Here is a 5,588-nt window from a genome sequence, read left to right as displayed (position 1 = left end):
TTCATCAAAGTGTACTATACATTATTTTGTAAATAAGAATCACTAAATTTATTTCTACATTGTGGAATATAGACAATCCCTAAACATATGCATGTCTTAATATTAATTCATTCCTTTCAACAATAAGTACTCTAAAGATGACCGTAATGGTAACTAAGGTGTAGATGATATTTTGGGGTTTATCGTAGATAATATTTTGGATCACATGCTTTCCAAAAAACATTATCTAATTTCATCTTCATATTTCAGTCATCTACATTGCCTGAAATGACAGAATCATCATTTATTAAGCATTATTATGTGCCACATAATGTTTATTTATTTTAAGTTTATTTATTTATTTTGAGAGAGAGAGAGACAGAGAGAGAGAATGTGAGCAGGGAAGGGGCAGAGAGAGAGCGAGAGGGAGAGAATCTCAAGCACCCTCCACACTGTCAGTGTGGAGTCCAATACTGGGCTCAAACGACTGTGGGATCATGACCTGAGCCGAAATCAAGAGTCAGATGCTTAACCGGCTGAGCCACACAGGTGCCTCATAATGTTAATGTTAATGTTGTTGGATAGCAACCCAACATGAATGAGATTCAGTTCTTGCCCTCAGAAATATTCAAATTCTGGGAAAAAAAATCAAATTAATCAATAATTTATATGTGGAAAATACATAATAACATGTGGAATTAATGATAGAAGTTTGTGTAGGGTGGTATGGGAAGTTTACCATAGGCACTTAGTCCCACTTAGAGATCATCTACCCAAGAGAAAGAAATGTTATTATCAAATGAATGAGCAAGGAAGGTTATTCTAAAAGAGAGGACAGCATGAATAAAGGTTCAAATATATAACATAGTGAAGTATGTATAGCAAACCACAACCAGACCAGAGACCTAGAAATTAAAGGACAAAGCATAACACCACTTAAGACCATGTAGAGAGACAGGGCAGGTCTTTTATGCCCTCCAGAAGAGACTGTTCTTCATCCTGCAGACAAGACAGGAAACTACTGAAGAGATTTCAGAAGAGACATGATTAATTTTATCTCTTTGGGTAATTTAGCCTCTAGGTAACATAGGAGGTAGATTTGAGACATGAAAACTTGAAGCAGAAAGGTGACATAAGATGTTATTTTAATAATGTTAGTGAGATAAAGGAGATTTTAACTAGGAAGTGCTGTAAGGACATAGAGTGAGAACATCGCTAAGGGGCAGGTTTGAGAGATAAGGTCCTGAGTTATATTTTTACTTCTTGAACTTGACACATATAGGATCAAATCAAATATATTCAAAAGTCAAGGATACATGACACAATCTCATTCAGATTCTTGTCTCTTTACTATGTAGTCAGTCTTGGAACCCATCCCAATCCTATTTTTCCTCTGTTTTTTGTAGATATTTGTCAAGTTCTTAGGTATGAGTAATGAAAGACAACTCACTAATATAATTGGAAAATGAAATTATTTTGCATAGCTCATGGAATCACGGGAGGTGCCGAAGGATTAGCCTCAAGGCCAAGCATCCACAGCCATGCCATTGACAGTACATCATCCTCGAGTGCATTCTCTACAGTTTGCACAACACCAAATTCTTTTCCAACAATTTGATCTAACAGCAGCTACTACTTAGCTTCCAAGTCAGTGCCCTGCATAATCACTTTTATTCATTCTCTGGCTGTTTCTCTCCTGGGCCACTTTAGTAAATACCTAACTAGTTTCCTGAGTTCATCTGAGGGCACCTGTAGGAGTCTGTTCCCAGAGACTGACCAGAGTCTGCAAATTCTCCACTCCGAACAGGTCTGGACTGCCCTGATACCTGCTGTCTATCCTTTATAAAACACTAGGTATAATGTCTCTGCATCAGCTTTTACTAGAGCCAATCACCTGTCATGTCTGGAACAGGGATTGTACCCAGATTGCTCTTAGCCCCAATAATTACGAAGTCCACATCTATAAGAAGAACAGGAGCCAACGGGTGAAAGCTCGTGAACTCAAGGAGCACAACGGACACATCCCAGGTATGGACTGGGCTCTCAAGAGTGACCACATCGTCATTTGTGGGACAGACCACAATGCCTGTGTCTGGAGTCTGAAAGATGGTGTCTAGAAGCCAACTCTGGTAATCCTGAGAATTAATCGTGTAGTGACTTTTGTCAAGTGGCCCTCTAGAGAATAAATTTGCTGTGGGAATTGGAGCACGACTCATTTCTGTTTGTTACTTTGAGTCTGACAATGACTGGTGGGTAAGCAAGCACATTAAAAAGCTGATTCGTTCCACAGTCCTCAGTTTGGGTTGGCATCCCAATAATGTTTTGCTGGCAGCAGGATCATACGGTTTCAAATTCAGAGTATTTTCTGTCTAACTTAAAGAAGTGGCTAAAAAGCCAGCCAGTACGCCCTGTGGCAGCAAGAAGCCTTTTGGTAAGCTGATGTCAATGTGGTGGCAGTGGCACTGGTGGCTGGGTGGATTGGGTCAGCTTCTCTGCCAGTGGGAGCCACCTGGCCTGGGTCAGCCATGACAGAACCATATCTGTTGTTGGTGCCTCAAAAATTGTGCAGGTCTCAACTCTGAAAACAGAGTTCCTGCCCCTTTTGAGTGTGTCATTTGTCTCGGAAAATAGCTTTGTAGCTGCTGGCCATGACCGCTGTCCATTACACTGTAGATGACTGTGGCTGCTTGACCTTCATCTCCAAATTAGACATTCCAAACAGAACACCCAGCATTTGCCATGGAAAGGTCCCACAACATGGACAAGAGGACCACGACTCAGGACTAAAAAACAGTCTGCAGAATAGCATCACTCAAGTGTGTATTTATGAGGTGGACAAGCATGATTGTCACAAATTTTGCATTACTGGCATCATGGAGCCATAATAATTTGGGATTTCAAGATCTTAGAGTCTTCTATCCCGGGCTTCCCAGGGTGTAGCTGGGTGAGCATCCCAGATCCAGTGTAACAAACTGACAAACTGTGCTGATGAGACCGGGCCATTTGCATGGTGGTCAGAAGAGCCAGCCCTGAGGAAACACTGAAGACACATACTGTGCAAATATTATTTGTGCATTTTTGTTTGAATATAATTGGTGAAAGTGTTGTTTTTAAAAAATTTTTAATGTTTATTTATTTGTTTTTGAGAGGGAGAGTGCAAGTAAGAGAGGGGCAGAGAGAGAGGGAGATAGAGAGAGTCTGAAGCAGGCTCCTCCCTGTCAGCACAGAGCCCCATAAGAGGCTGGATCTTACCAACCTTGAGATCATGACCTGAGCCAAAATCAAGAGTCCCCCGATTAACCACCCAAATGCCCCAAAAATATTGTTGTTGTTTTTTTAAAGCAGCAGTGATTTGTTTTCTTTGTTGGTATCGTTTTGTTTTTGCTATTTCATTCCATTCTTGACCAAAGCTTCTCTTTAAGTAGTTTATTATGGAAAATTGTCACACTACCTTAAAGGAAAGGGTGGAGAGATATGTAAATTTTCTGCAAAACAATTAAATAAAAATACTGAATGTGAAAAACAAAAAAGAAATACAGTTCATTCTACATCCCAAATGTTTAAGGTAATTTGACTTTTAGTGATTATAAAATGTTAAAATATTTCTCATGGCAAGGATCTAATTTTTAGAACTGAAAGAATAATTCTCAAATAACACCCCTAGATTTCAGGTTTATTCACAAAAACAATACGTGATCTGCATCACTAACTTAAAGCGTAAAACCAGAACAGAAGAAGCCACACGCATTTCACCCAAGGAATATTGACATGGGCTTCCAAAAACTTATAATGACTGGAAACAAGCTTGCTGTAAGGCAAATTTTAATTCTGAGATATTACTTATATGGCATTATGGTATGAGTATTAAAAATAAAAAGGAGAAGGAAAGATAAATCATTACATAAAGTGGAATATCAAATATCGAGAAAACATACCTGTCTGGCAATGACAACTGGATATTTTACTTTTAAAATTAAATTAAGCTTCTTAATAAGTATTATTAATTCTGGCTTGGCATGCACACACACAATTAAGGAAAAGACCTAGACAAGAAAGGATAACTTTATCCTAATTTTAAAATAGAGTAATATAAGACCTTCATTAAATGTGATATGCACACATATTATTTTAAACAATATCTTCCTCCAGTGTGCTTAGAAGTCTGCATATTTTTCTTCTGAATGTGATAGTTTTGGACACAGAAATTGAAAAATTAATCTGAAATAGTCACTTTATTTTAATGTGACTGGGGCCTCTTTCTTTATCTATACACATAACGTGACACACATTTCAGGTTAAGTTGCAATACATTAGGCCTGTATGGTCTTTGGTTTTCTATTTCCTTTACTTCAAAAAATATATATTTTACAGTGTCTTTTTAATTCTTAAGCAGGAAAGATTATGCTTAATTAAATCTAAACATGTGGCTTAGTTGGTTGAGCATCCGGCTCAGGTCATGATCTCAGGGTTGTGGGATTGAGCCCCACGTTGGCCTCTGCTCTAAGCATGGAGCCTGCTTAAGATTCTCAATCTTTGTCTCTCTCTCTCTCCCCTCCCCACCCCTCTTCCCATTTCATGCTTGCTCTCCATCTTTCTAAAAAATTTAAAAAAGGAAAAAGAAACCTGTTTCATCATATGCATTTTGTCAGCTGGAACAATAAAGTTTTTAAGACATCAGAATATAATATGAAACCAAGAATACAGTGCTATTATAGAAATATATGGGTTGTTTTGTCAAATATACAACATTAGGGAAAGTGGAAATATATATTAGCCTTTGAGAATGACAGATCATTCAGATAAATTTGCTTTTGCCTACAGAACCAAGATGAAATTTATCTGTTAAAATTGTATCATTTCCTATTTTAACCTGCAAATATTATTTTGTATTCTTAGTGATAATTTGCTAGATGGATTACTGTTGAGGTTTGAATAACATAAACTTATATCACAAAGGTTGTTCAAATAACATCAGTCTTTTTATTTACCCCAGAGGAACTTCTGGCTTTTACAAATATGTCCATTTTTATTACTTAATTGTGTTAAAATATGCTCAGGTTGCAGTTAGTAGCACAATTCTCTTGACCTCTTGAGCGAAATAATAAAACACTGGTTTGTATCTATTACTTTGCTTTCTAAGCATTCCATTGCTTGCACAATAGGACACTAACTACACTGTGCATAATTTAGCATTACAATCATATATAATTTCAGATAATGCCAGATTGCTAAATCACATTGCATTACACTTTTCCTCTGTTAGTCCCTGTAGGTGAAACATAGTGCAGTCCCTTTAGAATTCTGGAGGCATACCTTTCTCTGTAGAAAAATGTTCTCCTTTTATGAAACGGATTCTGGTTTGCCACTGAGCCCCAGGAAAGACTGAATTCTTGACCATGGACTGATAACCTATTATTAAATCAGAACTACTACAAATGTACTAGGTGTTGCCTGGCACACCAAATCACAAAGATAGTTATGCACAGAAGTGCTGCATCATCAAACGGAAGTAACATAGAGTAGTCCTCCTTTATCTGTTGGGGGATCCATTCTGAGATCCCCAGCAGATTCTTGACACAGCAAATAGTACCAACCCTATGTATACTATG

The 5,588-nt window shown here is 37.7% G+C and overlaps 1 pseudogene; it reads left to right on the top strand.

Moving 5' to 3' along the window:
* Nucleotides 1–1,878: 1,878 nt before the first annotated feature.
* LOC112849968 (actin-related protein 2/3 complex subunit 1A pseudogene) lies at nucleotides 1,879–2,947 on the top strand (annotated as a pseudogene).
* The last annotated feature ends 2,641 nt before the right edge of the window (nucleotides 2,948–5,588 follow it).

The sequence above is a fragment of the Puma concolor genome, chromosome C2 (assembly GCF_028749965.1).
Source record: "Puma concolor isolate L17-30 chromosome C2, mPumCon1.1.hap2, whole genome shotgun sequence".
In the NCBI taxonomy this organism is placed as follows: domain Eukaryota; kingdom Metazoa; phylum Chordata; class Mammalia; order Carnivora; family Felidae; genus Puma; species Puma concolor.
This window is presented reverse-complemented; position numbering and strand designations above follow the sequence as displayed.